Source organism: Mustela nivalis (genome assembly GCF_964662115.1).
Source record: "Mustela nivalis genome assembly, chromosome: 15".
Lineage (NCBI taxonomy): Eukaryota > Metazoa > Chordata > Mammalia > Carnivora > Mustelidae > Mustela > Mustela nivalis.
Window position 1 is genome coordinate 8,623,971 of NC_139034.1, and position 14,807 is coordinate 8,638,777.

At 44.3% G+C, this 14,807-nt stretch overlaps 2 protein-coding genes across 5 annotated transcripts in view; both read right to left on the reverse strand.

Moving 5' to 3' along the window:
- MTMR6 (myotubularin related protein 6) overlaps positions 1–14,807 on the reverse strand; it is an 821,484-nt gene that overhangs the window by 774,180 nt on the left and 32,497 nt on the right. The window lies entirely within an intron of this gene.
- Positions 1–14,807, reverse strand: part of LOC309848517 (ral guanine nucleotide dissociation stimulator-like) — a 729,203-nt gene that overhangs the window by 672,323 nt on the left and 42,073 nt on the right. The window lies entirely within an intron of this gene.

Below are 14,807 nucleotides of genomic sequence, written 5' to 3' on the forward strand. Positions count from 1 at the left end.
ATAAGCCCCTGCGATGCATTCTCCCTCTCTGAATTTCCATTTATTTGAATACTGGCACTTCCTAGTAAGGATGTCATGTTTCTTGCAGATAACCCCACAGGGCGGCTTGCGGAGGGAGGGAGAATCAGAAATGGGGAAAGGAGCATGAAGAAGGTCAGGTTCCTGGGGTGGGGGAGGGGAGGATGTCGTCACCACATGCTCCTTCCTCCAGGCGGCTCTGGCTGTGAGTGTCTGTGATGAGAAGTCACGTTTTCTCATCCTCGTCCTCTGTCAGCTTGCCTAATTCTTTGAATCACATCTGTCTTCTCCACCAACCAGATTTCATGAAGCCCGGGTCCTTGTCTTCACCTCCAGTCCCTGCCACAATGATGCTCAACATACACTTATTTACAGAATGAGCAGCTTCTCTCCCGACCACGGAAGGGCATGCTTGTTGGTGATTTCCAAGTAAATTTAGAAAACATTATTGAGGTCTGTTTCTTGCAAGCCACTGTGCTAGAAACTTTGAGATTGTACCTCACTCCTGATTCTTAACGGGATGTGCTACTGGTTAACGGCGTCTCTGTAACCTTGAATGGAAACTGTCCTAGAGAGGATTTGATCCAATGGGTGGTGGCTCGGTGGCAAAGCGCAGGTTCAGAACATGGGGAGCTATGCCCATGGACCTCCCCACACCCCTGCAGGACCACGCTGGCTGACAAGAATCTGAGCAGCCGGGATCACCCTGAACATGGATCAAACCCTAACAAGAGTAGAAACGACAGCCCTCTTATAACCTCATCGTTTTGATTGATAATTAAATCTTCAGAGAGTAGAGAGTATGTTTTAGAGACCTTACTTGACCTCTTCAAGTTATCAATTGAATCCAAATAGTTTTCTCATTTTCATTTCCATTGTTTTGATTAGTAATTAAAGCATCATTAAATAAAGAAATTTATTGTGAGGTAGGTTCACCAGAGGTCTGCTAAATTTCACTGGTTCCAGTTCTAAAAAATTTAAACAGATTGAAGATTTTCTATCTTTTCATCTTCTTTTTCTTTTTTAAGCTCTATTTTTGTCTTTCTATACCCATCACAATCTCGATTATACTCATACTCAATGATTCACCCCAAAGATTTTAAAATATAAAGAATTGTATTTTAAGTATATAGAATCTGAATGTTAGCTCATAAAAAATGTAAATTAAAATTAGTTTGTGTTTTCAAAACATTCATTCTTTAAAGTCTGAAGTTTACAAAGTCATCTAGGAATTTTAAAAGCAGGCAGGTTATAATTCATGAATATCAAAAGTGTAAGTCAAAATTACTTAAATGAAATTGCAACTTTTATTTATATTTTTGAAAAAGTGGTTACACCCTATTAAATATTTTTATAAAAATAAAGCCAGTTAAATTCTAGCATTGAAGATCCATCTCATTGTCAAGGTTGAGACTCCGTGTCATTATCTGGCCCATGTTGATTTTCCACCTTTATGTACACACATTTGAAAGCCCTAGGAGCGGAGCACTCCCCAGCCTCTACTGCGAACACCCTACTAGCCAGCACCTGCCTGGAGCTAGGACTCAGAGGTGAGGAGAAGCAAAGAAATGGGCATCAGCCCCTCTGGGAAATGAGATTTTTGCTATGCAAGAACTGATTGCATTTATGGGAAGAGGAAGGATTTGACAAGTTGATACATTCCTTGCAACATTCTTCTCTTCTCTTGAGCTTCCACAGTTCAGATTCTGCCTGGACTCCAAGGAAGTGCCCCTCCTGGTGTCAGCATGCAGATCTGCTCAGTATGTGAGTCGTGGGGCAAGAGAGTGAAGTGTCTCCCTGGGGCCTGAAGAGGGGTTAGAGGTGTGGGGAGCACTGAACCAGCCCAGACCACTGGGTCCTGAGTAACAGAGGTGTCATATTCTTTAAGGAATTGATTGTCTCTCTGAATGTGACCCCTGACACAGGGTCCCATGGCAGGCACCTGGTCTGAGAGTGCCACTATACTGACCTGCCCCATGAACGTGGAGAGAGACACGTTCTTGCTCTCAAGAGTTAGACTGGGGGAACTTTCGAAGTCTGGGAAACCTTCACCTGCCATACCTATAGGACCATAACCAGAGGCTCCCTGCTTGTGTGTTGGCTGGCAGGCAAGTTGTTCCCAGGCTCTGCTTAGCTGATTTCAAGCTGGTAGATGAAAGACACTGCAGAAGGCATCTCCGACCCCCCACTGGCCTAGAATCAGAGCCTTCCTCAAACCTCAGGGAAGACCAAGGGGCGTGCTGCATGGACACTGGCAGACCAGTGAGACCGGAGATGTGTTTTCTGGAGGGACTTAGAGATGATCCATAAACTTTCGACCTTAGGGAAGGTGATGCTTCAAGGAAATTACATTTACTCTGTTTGACTTGAGTGTCTGGTGGCCAGGCAGGCTCATATAATTAAAACCATCTTTAATTGGGTGCATTGCTTATTGATTTGCTTAGCTATTTATAGCCTTCCTTGTTGCATCTCCCCAGACTCTGGGGAGGGAGCGGGGAGAGGGAGGCACGGGGATGTCATTCCCTGTATCCCAGGACCCTCCCTGTGCCCCAGTTTCACCAGGGAAGCCCAGGGCTTAGTCATGTTTGTACTGGCAGCCCCTCCAACACAACGATGCTTAAAATAAATGTCACCAGAACACATGACTGGCAGCATTTACATCTGTTTTGTGTGTGTGGATTCTGGAAAATCTACCCTACCCAGTTCACTGATTCCTGCATTAATAAAGGCAACTGCTCCCGTTTCCTGAGACCCTAGTATGGGCTCACTGGTAGTCCTCGCTGAAAGCTTCTGAGGAAAGCTGTGTTTACAGAGGAAAAAATGGAAGATCAGTAACAGGTGCCTTCACAACAGTGCAGAGTGGAACCGGGATCAGTCCAGGCTCTGAGCATCCAAAGCCACGTCACCCTCACCCTTTCCAGTTTTGTCTTATGCTGGTTAGTTTCAGACTTGGGACCTCCACAAGGGGTCCCAGCCCAGCAAAGACACTGCCAGTGGGCTCCCCAGGCTCTGCCAGTGCCCACCCTCCCCACACACCTATTGGGTCCTGACAGCAAACTCCCACTCCTTAGTTCCTGTACTTGTCTCTGCTTGATTTGGCGGATGCCCCATCAACTGGAGAGACCGAGCTCACTGCATCCTGTTGTTCTGTGGCTGTGGCATCTGCCCTGCTCTAGATTGCACACACATGGCCTTGACCTCTCTCTGAGCCAGTGACACAAAGGGACCCGTCACTGCTGGCCTACAAGAGCACCCTGACACAACCCCCTTCTTTTCCTCCCTCTCCCTTCCCCAGCTTTGCTCCCAACATTTGTTAGGCAAAGTTGTTCTTCCAAAAACCACATTTTGAACAAAAAGCCCAAAGGGGACTATGAAATCCAACATGTATACATATTTGAGCCAATTCTCCTGGATAGATAGTTTCTTTACCATGGTGGGAGAAACAAACCAGATGTGAACTGTTTCACTCAAAGAATCTTGGAGAAAACGTGCTTAACACAGTGTCCATCTTATACCCCCCATCCCACACCCACTGTTTCAGCCAGTTCAAGCTGCTATTCACAAGATATCCTGCACTGGCTGGCTTGTTGGCTTGAACAACCAACACTTCTTTCTCGAAAGTTCTGGAGGCTTGGAAGCCCAAGATCTAGGCGTCTGCAGATCTAGTTGTCTGGTGAGAGCCCTCTTCCTGGTTTGCGAGCAGATGGCTACCATTTTCCTGAGACCCCTGGAGGTGAAGAGAGATCTTCTTTCTTCTGTCTTTTCTGCTAAAGGCACTTATCCCATCATAAGGACTCCAGTCTCCTGACCTACTCATCTCACAAAAAACCACCTATTAATGCCACAATATAGGGGATTTGGGTTTCAGCATGTGACTGTGGGAGGGGGGGTGCCCGTGGTCTACCGAAGCCATCCCAAAACAGAGCAGGCTCCACATCCCACAAATGTGAGGTTATTCACAGCTGGAGCCCCTCCAGGAAAGCACTTGGAGCTTGGTGAAGAGTGAAGGAAGGACAAACACAAAAATCTCACAGGTGTGGCTCCTCTGATTCTGTTGGAATATTAGGGTTCCTTTAGATTAAATGAGTCCTGGGTAGCATCTGGCCCCCACCCTTAACTTGTAGTACTCTGAGCTAACAAACTAGGCACCTAAATACAGACAAAGCAGGTGGTGTTGCAAGCCTTTCATACACCCAGGGAGCCGTTGCATGCTGTCTGACTTTTGAATTATCCCAGCACACCAGGGTTCAGCAGACAGGAAGCTATTTATGGAATCGCAAGTGAAGAAGCTCGCGTCTGTTGCAGCGGAAAGAGAGGCCTGACTCTGTGCTGACATCTTCCAGGGGACGACATATTAACCCTCTAATTGCAAGCTTATCTGGGTCCAACATCTAATTTGCATGGGTCTGACATCTGATTTGCATGACCAATGGACAGACAGTGGTGAAACTCACACCCGTCCCTGCTGAGATGTTTCATACCGCAGAAAGAGATGCCTCTCAGTCCAGACAAAGGTCCTTGCTCAGACTTTAGCCTGTTTGGTAGTGGGCAAGCTCACCTGCAGACTGGAGGCTGAGTTATGTCTCGGTATGGGATAAATGTCAAGGCAGATTTTTAAAACTGAAACTACAATGTTAAATCTACTTTCATTATGTGACAAATAAGACTGTCCAAATAGAATTATAATAATAGAACATTTAGAATAGAAATGTAATAATAGAACATTTTAAAAATCTTAATTTTTTAAAGGATTTTTTATTTATTCATTTTAGGGACAGAGAATGAGAGAGAAAGAGAGTGAGCACAAGAGCGGAGAGGGTCGGAGGGAGAAGCAGACTTCCCGCAGAGCAGGGAACCTGATGCAGGACTCGGTCTCCGGACTCCAGGATCATGACCTGAGCTGAAGGCAGAAGCTTAATCAACTGAGCCACCCAGGCGCCCTAAAAAAAATCTTAATCTTTTCAGTTAAGAGGTGGAAGAGCAGAGGGAGAGGAAGAGAGAGAATCCCAAGTATGTCCCACGCCCAGCGTGCAGCCTCACACTGGGTTCAATCTCACAACCTCAAGATCATAACCACGGCTGAAATCAAGAGTCGGATGCTTAAGGGACTGAGCCACCCAAGCGCCCCAAATGAAAGTGTTTTCTAAATCACTTCTATTGAATCTGTATTCAATTGGCAAGTCAACATCATTCCTTTCCAAGGGATGGTAGCATCCACAACAGCAGGTGGAAGCTGTTCCCTACAGTGGCTTAGGACAGGTTATTAGATAAGTGATCAGAACAACTGGATCTTCTCTCTCCCTGCAGTCACATACCACCTTGCTCTACTCTCCTCGGAGCCCACAGATCTGTGACTGCATTGACAGGGCTTCTCATCCCTGGCTGTCTGCTGGTCTTGGCCAGTTGGTTTTGGCCAATGGAGGCGTGAGTAAGAGAAGGGGGGGGTGCAGCCCAGACGGGCAGGGGCTGCCTTCCTCTGCCAAAGGCCCCAGCTCATACCAAATAGGCCTCTCCTTTGACTATGGCTCCGAGTTTCTCTAACTCCCATCTCCTCTTGTCTGGTTGGGCCCAAGGAGATGGTGGCTTCCCACTGTCCTTAGTGCCAGGGCGGGTGTTTTTTGCCTCCCTTGTTGGATTCCCTCGAACTTGGCTACACCTTTATAAAAAGTCCCTTGGTCACACTCTTCTAGATTACCCTGGTTTTTTTGTTTTGTTTTTTTTTGTTCAAGATTTTATTTATTTATTTGATAGAGATTACAAGTAGGCAGAGAGGCAGGCAGAGAGAGAGGGGGAAGCAGGCTCCCTGCTGAGCAGAGAGACCAATGTGGGGCTCGATCCCAGGACCCTGAGATCATGACCTGAGCCGAAGGCAGCGGCTTAACTCACTGAGCCACCCAGGCGCCCCTTTGTTTTGTTTTGTTTAAGATTTTATTTATTTGTTTCACAAACAGAGATCACAAGTAGGCAGAGAGGCAGGCAAAGAGAGAGGGGGTGGGGGAAGCAGACCCCATACTGAGAAGAGAGCCCGATGCGGTGCTTGATCCCAGGACCCTGAGATCATGACCTGACCCAAAGGCAGAGGCTCAATCCACTGAGCCACCCAGGTTTCAGCCATCTGTTTCCGGGTGGAATCCTGACTGACACAGGTGGGAAAAACGTAGATGAGAGCATCTCATAAATGATTTCAACACAATCTGCCTGCGAACCTACAACTCTTCTGGCAGGGAGATCCATTCACTCAGCAAACATGTATTGAATTCCACTGTATGCCATCTACCGTGTCAGGTGCCTTTATGCAACTTAGAGATTGGAGTAGTTATCCACCCAGTCTGGGGCTGGACAGGTAAGGCATGCAGGGCTTTCCAGAGGAAGAAACATGTAGAACCAGGAGTCTAAAAGATAAATAGAAGACACCAGAAAACAGGGAGAGGGTCAGAATGTTCTATGCATGGAGAACAGAATGTGCAAAGACCCAGGGACCACAGGGAGCAAGGTAAGGTGGAGAAACAGAATGTCTTCGGCAAGGCTGAAGGAGGCCGGCTGGCAGGATGTGAGGGACCAGATCCAGCAGGTGTCAGAAACCGTGGCAGGACCTGTGACTTTAGACTGAAGGCAAGGAGCAGTCATGAGGGCTGTAAGCCCAGGTGGATCTTACCTCGGAGTGGAGGAGCAGAGGGACGGAACAGGGGTGGAGAGGTGGAGAAATGAGTTAGGAGGCCCTTGGAGGATCCCAGGTGCCCAGATCTCTGACAGTGGCAATAGGATGAGTAGAAGCGAATGGACTCAAAGGTATTTGGGAAGCAGATGCGCCTACCCATCACGGTCTCCCTGCTTTTGTGGCTTCACTCTGACCGTGGTTCTCACTCTGACCGTGGTTCTCATGATGTTGCTGACCTGCTCACCGGGAGGTTCCACGCAGCCCTGCTTCTCTGAGCCTGTCCCCCGCTTCAGCCAATCTCCTGTCCTGGGCCCCCACTTCCCTGCTCTGGCTCATCAAAACTCTTGTGAAAACCCAATGGGGACAGACGTATTTGCTTGTGCAAACCCAGGTAATGTTTTTATAAGTACTGGGATTGGGCTAGCGTTGTTAATGTGTATGATCTTCTCTAATCCTCATATAATTCAAGAAAGTCTTTATGATTATTCCCATTTGGCAAACAAGAGTCTGAAGGCCCAACCTCCTGAACCAAGTGGCACGGTAGCCACATGACCCCAGACAGGTCATGGATGTGTCTATCTCCCAGGTCCATGCTTTCCCCAACAAGACACGCTGGATTCAATTTAGCTGTGTTATATAAATTCCTACAAATTAAGGATTGTAAATTCGAGCAGCCTTGAATCTCAAGCAACACATGAACTTTCCACCAGCTGGTATCAGCCAAGCATACAAACAGAGACATTTCCTTAAAGGTAACATGATACGTGGGGAGTGACACCAAGATCCAAGTCCCATCTGTGGGTGGCTCCCACGCGCACGCCTTTCTTCCCATCAGCCCACTGCTGTTTGTTCCCAAACCAACAGAAGGCTGACTCCTTACAAATTTTGTTCTGCAATTTTAGCATCCAGCTGATGGCCTCCCTGCTTTTTTAGCTTCTTGTCTCGCTCAGGACATACGTGTGGTTAGAAAACTAATATAACTGTTCTTGAACTCTATAAAAATGTTGTCCCTTAACCATAAAACTGTCAGCTCTTCGGAGTAGTGAGCTCCTAGCACATAGCATGAGCTCATGAAGAGGGTGTTAAATGACAGGGAACTGAAGAACACTTTGAGACCATCCAGCACACCCCAGTCCTTCGAGAGGACAACATTTGACCCTTCACTGCCTCATTACCACTTTGTGGTGCCCTGAGGCCATTGCCATGGAGAAGCGGTCTCCTGAACCATCTCCCTGACCCATTTCACGCCCTGACCCCTAACTTGCTTTCACCATTGGACTTTTCTGTCCAGGTCAGACTGCACAGCCCTGGCCCCGGGCAGGTGCCAGGGGAGACACACAGGTCCCTTTCCCATTGGCCACTCTGCTGCCCCAACAGTTTCCTCCAGCAGCAATGATTCTTTGCCCTAGGGCTGTGATGACAAGTTCTGAAGGCTATGTGATAAAAACATCAGAAGTGCCCACAACTTCTGAGGTTACACTTAGTAAGTGGGGCGAACACCATCTTCTGCGCTTCCGTTTTGTTTTGTTGTGTGATGGAGAACCACGGTGGTGTGTGTTTGCGCTGCTGCCCCATGGTGCCCTCTCTGAGAAAACCCTGAGACCTTGCCGGCAGTGGGATCTCATCTCAAGGTCTTGACTGGTGTTCATGAATCCCTGTGGGAGGACGGAAGGCTGTGACCTCACAGTCTTCTTCCAGGCAGGCTTAAGGGGGCCGAGAGACTCAGAGAGTAGCTGGCAAAGAGGGACCCAGCCTTTTTGGGAAATTACTCTTTGCTGGAGAAGAAAGTGGCAAAGCCAGGTTCAAGGTGAGTCATATTCCCTTGGTTTCTTCAGAAGCCTCCTGATGCCCCCATCCCCAGAGTTTGCTAGGACGATGCTGAGGGCACCCATTCGCTCTGCCCAGCACACAGAGGAAACGACCGTGCATCTGGCTCTTTGTGAGGACCTACTTGGGACCTGGTTCAAGGTGATCTCCAGAAAGAGAACACAAAACCCCAGGAAGGAACTGTAGCCACTTTTACAACAGAAAAGGTAAAAATGTAAATAAAAGTAAAATTCACCTCGGGAGCACATAACTGTCCCGAAGTCAGTCCCTGGGTAACAAAGCATGTGCTTTTTTCTGATTGCCCATCTGACTACCTGAATACCAACCACCCAGCGCGCACCCAGAGGTCTTAGACACATAGTGACTGAGCCTTCGGGAAGCTTTTCATGTGGCCGAGAAGATAGGTGAGAGAGGATATGGGTCACGGAGACAGAGACGGAGATTCCACAGACCCACAGGCCCCAGGAACAGGGACCAACAGCCAGGAGGACACCTAGGTATAGAGGTGGAAAGGGCTTGTACCTTAGAATCAATGAAACTTCTATGACCCTCGGCAGATCACTTCACCTTCACCTTACTAAGCCTCAAATTTCTCTGCTGTAAAAATCAGGATAATAGCTCCCTGGGAGGGTTCTTGGAATACTTCGGACATCATATACAAAGAGGACCTAGATCCTAAGAGGCCCACAATCAAGAATAGCTTCACAGAGAAACAAACTCTGCTTAGTTGCCAAAGGAAATTAGGAAGGTGGTCTAGGTCAAAATGCCCTCCCACCCACCCACCCCAGAAGAGTGGCGGGGAGTCTTCACCATGAGGATTAGCTCACCCATCTCCCACAGAAGGGTTTTGGAGGGACAAATTGCCTGTATCACATGCTACAAAATAAAAGTTGTTGCAGAAGGAGTGAGTGATAAATGATGGAATCTCCTGCCTGATTGTTATGGAAAGTGATATTTAGAGAGGAAAGAGTTTGTAATCAGATAAAGCAGAGAAACTGACAAAGGAAATTGATTACGTCCTGAAATGTTCAACCCAGCTGACACAGAGCATGCTCTCTGCAGAGTTTCATTAATCAAGGGGGAGGTGGTGCAGGCTGAGACACAACCAACAGCCTGGATTTGCCCAACCAGGAGACAGAGCTTGCTTCTGTGCAAGAGAGCTGCTCTCACTGGAGGAGAGCGAAGGATCTGTTCCTCGTCCTTAACAGAAGCTGCGATAGAAATGTCAGAACACTGCACATGTTTTATAAGGAACAAAAACATACACCTTCAAGTATCTTCTTAGTTCTACTTTCTGATACATAGCCACCCAGTTATGAATAGAATACCACAAGCAAAAATTTGACAGCTTCTTTGGAAAAAGAGTTAATCACCTGTTACTCTTCACCTGATCTGAAATTGATGATGGCTCTTTGGTTGAAAAGTGACATCTCACAAGATGCCAAACATAAGAGCTAACAGATGGTAAAACGTGGTTTTCTCTGTGTCCTGGCACATGACTATTATGAAAGTTGCTGAGGAGTTTAATACTGTTTTTAAAGCCCATAACATTTACCAAGTCAGTTCTGTCTCTGCCATTATTGGATGGTTTTTCCCTTTCTCAAAAATATATTTCTTTTTGTGTGTATTTTTTTTTTTATTTTGAAGTTTGTCAGACTTGCAAATATAGACATAAAAATAGACAGGCAGCAACCCTACATCAAGAAATACAATGCTGTTTGAAATCCAGTCAGAGCTGACAGTTTCTGGAGATGCTGGGCTGCTGCCGAGGTCACGGGAATGGGTCCAGTTGTTTCAATGGAGTCTCACCACCTTTGAGATGATGGGTGCATCACTAACCACTCCAACCCTCAGTAGTCTCACCTGTAAATAGGGTTAACAGTAGGAGTAACTGCTTATTATAATATATTATCTACAACATACTATTTGTGGCTAGAAAAACAAGAAGTCATTTAAGGGGACAGCTCCCCAGAGCCTCATCCGGGCCACTTACAGGAAGGTTTCAGAAACTGGACTTACTTGGTCTTTCAGGGACGATGCTCACTAACCCAACCCAGAAAAACCTGTAGGGGAGATTCTTGGAGCAATGGACTTCACAAAGCCCAGAAATCCCTGGCCCATCTATTATATGTATTTTTCTGTTCACGGGTATCTGCTCACCATGATGCTGCAGAAAAAAAGAAAACAGGAACCACTCTGGCCAATTTCAGCATATTAGAATTTAATAGATGTAATTTAATATATGTAATAATATTTAAATATTTAATGATTTAATAATATTTAGTAATTTAATATGCATTTTTATAGAATCTTTGGAAGGTCTGAGGGTCATGGCAGGATGTTACCATGGGCTCTCATTCTCTGCCCTGGGACAATCAATTAAAAGGGCTCTGAACTCTTTTCTCCCTTTACTTCTTTATTCAACTCTCTGCGGCCCAAAATGTTCCTAATTCTGTGTTAGATTCTGAAGCACAGAGCTAATTTTTGTCTTTGATTTCAGAAATGTACCCCAATATTCTATGTATCTGTTTCTTGAGACTTTGCTTTGATTTTTATTCAACTTTTATTTTGAAGTTTCCTGTTTTACTGGTGTTCTAACTTTTCAAATTATCTCAACATGATTTTATAGGAGAGGAAGACCACAAGATATAAAGACAAATACTTCAATATTTCTTTGATGGTTTTTACATCAGGGTTGTAGGGTGCAGGGTTATTTGGTAAGAAGCTATAATGATTTCTAGGGGTGCCAGAAGGTGGTATCTTTTTTTTTAAAGGTTTTATTTACTTATTTTAGAGATAGAGATAGGGATATATAGAGAGAGATCGCATATGAGTGTTGGGGGGAAGGAGCAGAGGGAGAGGGACAAGCAGATGCCACTCTGAGCACAGAGCCTGATGTGGGGCTCCATCCCATGACCCTGAGATCATGACCTAAGCTAAAATCAAGAGTTGGCCACTTAAACGACTGAACCACCCAGGTGCCCTGGATAGACTGTATCTTAATGCTAAGCTACAGTTGTGCTCCAGGTGCTGTGGGAACCCAGTGGCAATTACCTGGAGAGAGTAGGCCATGCTTTGCAGGAGAGGTGATTCATTAACTGAAACCTACCAGTCAACTGGGACTTGGCCAAGGTAACAAGACAGGGAAAGGTGTTGCAGTCAGAGGAGAGAGAAGAACATGAGAACATATGTTGACTTGAGTAGCTACAAGTCCTTGGTGGTAGAGAGGCTTTAAAAATAGAATTCTCAAAATGGAATTTGGATTGATCTAGATTGAGTTCTCAGCGGAAAGGGGACAGCTGGAGTCAATACCTTACACCTGTCTCACCAATTTGGCCTGAGTGTCTCTTTCTTTGCGTCCCTGGGTGGTGCCTTTTGTGTCAGTTAATGTCACTCTCTACAAACATATGTGTGTTTCTCTAAGATTAGTGGTGCCAATGACAACCACGTTATCTTTTATGTTAGGATACCTTGTGGTTGCATTTCATGACTAGGCTACAGTTACATAGGGAGACCCAGGTCCTTTATCCTCCCCCCGTTTGCTTTGTAGTTTTGTTCATTTCCCTTTGATATATGGATGTTAAGTACTGATGACCTTGAGCATGTCCCTATCCTAATCTGTTTTATCTCTATTATTAGTTTATTAGCTATAACTCTTTGTTTTGTCTTGTCTTACTGGTTGCTCTAGGAGTTACAATGTACATCTTTTTTTTTTTTTTAAGATTTTATATATTTATTTAATTGAGAGAGTGAGCAGGGGAGAGGGGAAGGGGGAAGGAGAGAGAATCTCAAGCAGACTCCATACTGAACATGGAGCCCATCACTGGGCTTGGTGTCACAACTTCTGGATCATGACCTGAGCCAAAACCAAGAGTATGAGGCTTAACCAACTGAGTCACCCAGGTGCCCCCACAGTGTACATCTTTAACTCATCACAGTCTGTCTTCAAATAATGTAATGCTACTTACATATGGTTTAAGAACTTTTCAACACTTCCCCTCCAGACTTTTGTGCTATTATTATTCATACATTCTAATGTATAACATTCTACCTATGTCCTAAACTCCACAGTACATTGTTACTACTTTTGCTTGGAGCAGTCAATTATCTTTTAAAGAGATTTGGAAGATGAGGGGGCAAGATATACTTTCGTTTACCTATATGTTTACCATTTCCACCGCTCTTCATTCTTCTGTATATTGTCAAGGGTATCATCTTCCTTCTGTCTAAGAAATTCCTTTTAACATTTCTTGTAAAGTTAGTATGCTGATGATAAATTCTCTCAACTTCCTGTTAGTTTGCTTTCATTTTCTTGAAGATTTTTGGTTGAGTGTAGAAGTTTATGAGGGCAGTTTTTCTTTCAGTATTTTAATGATATCGCTCTGTGGTCTTCTGATTTGCTTAATTTCTCATGGGAAATTGGCATTCTTTAGCTCCTTCATGTAATATGTCTTTTTCTTTGGCTGCTTTTAAGACTTTCTCTCTATCATTTGTTTTAAGCAATTTGATTATGATATACCGTCGTGTTGTTTTATTCATGTTTCTTTTGCTTGGGGTCTGCTGAGATTATTCTTTCTATGGATTTATAATTTTCATCACATTTAGACCTTTTTGGTCATGATTTTTTCATGTATTTTTCCTTTTTCGCTCTTTTTCACTCTTTTTAAAATTTCCTCATAAAACTCCAATTACCAAACTGTTTTGATGACTACAACTTTGTAATATAATTTGAAATCCAGAATTGTGATGCCTTCAGTTTTTTCTTTTTCTGAATTGCTTTGGTTATTTGGGATCTTTTGTGGTTCAATACAAATTTTAGGATTGTTCCAGCTCTGTGAAAAATGCTGGTGGCATTTTGACAGGAATTGCATTAAATGTTCAACAGTCAAAAAGAATGAAATCTTGCCATTTGCAACATTGTGGCTGCAGCTAGAGAGTGTTATATTAAGTGAAATAAATCAGAGAAAGACAAATACCGTATGATCTCATTCATGTGAAATTTAAGAAAGAAAACAGATGAACATATGGGAAGAGGGAAAGTTAAAAAAGAGAGAGGGAAATAAGCCATAAGTAATCTTAACAACAGAGAACAAATTGAGGGTGGGGGATGGCCTAGAGGGGTGATGGGGAGGGAGTAAGGAAGGCACTTGTTGTGATGAGCACTGGGTGTTGTATGTAAGTGATAAGTCACTGAATTCTACTCCAAAAATACTGTGCTATATGTTAACTAAAAAAAAGGGAACTCCCATTATACGTGTGTTCAATTGCTTGATATAATCTCATAGCTCACTGATTTTTTTTCAATTTGATATAATCTTTTTACATGCTTTCAGTTTAAATATTTCTACTACTATGTCTTCACATTCATTTATCTTTCTTTTTCAATGTTTAATTGGCTGTTACTCTCATCTAGTGTATTTTTTACTTAATATGGAGTATTCTTGATCTCTAAAAATTTGATTTGGGGCTTTTTTGTATCTCCCATGTCTCTCACCGTGTTTATGTTTTCCTTTATCTCCTTGAAGATAAGGAGTATGTTTATAATCACTGTATCAACATCCTTGTGTGCTGATTCTAATATCAGTGTCTTTTGAAAATCTATTTATGGTATCACTTTTTCTTGTAGTTATAGGTCACCTTTTCCTGCTTCTTTGCACTCCTGATAATTTTTTACTGTATGCTAAACAGTACACAATTTATGGGTTATGTTGTTTACCTTTGTATATTGTTGGACTTTGTTCTGGGGAGCAATTATTTCAAGGCTGACTTTCGTATTTTGTTAGGGAAGATCTAGGGCTAATTTGGTCTCACCATTAAGGCAATATCTTCTGAAATCTGCGCTCAATGCCCACTGTATTATAAGGTCTTCCTACCCTGGCTCATGGGAACACAAATTATTTCTAGCCTTGTGTGATCTCTATTAATTTTTTTTTTTTTTTTGCCCACTCCTTTTTTTTTAAATTTTATTTTTTTTTATTTGACACACAGAGAGAGTATAAACAGGGGAGGGGAAGGCAGAGGGAGAGGGAGAAGCAGGCTCCCCACTCATCAGGGAGCCAGATGTGGGACTCGATCCCAGGACCCAGGGATCATGACCGGATTCAAAGGCAATTGCTTAACTGACTGAGCCACCCGGGCGCCCATGCCTGCTCCTTTCTACTGATTCTTTTCCTGGCCTCAGGTAGTGCATACATACTCTGATCAGTCCTCATCCACCTACTCCACAGGATCTTTTCACAGATTTTTGGAGCTCTCTGTGAAGCTCCCCCCTCTCTCGTATTTTGCCCTAGAAATTGTAGCCAAT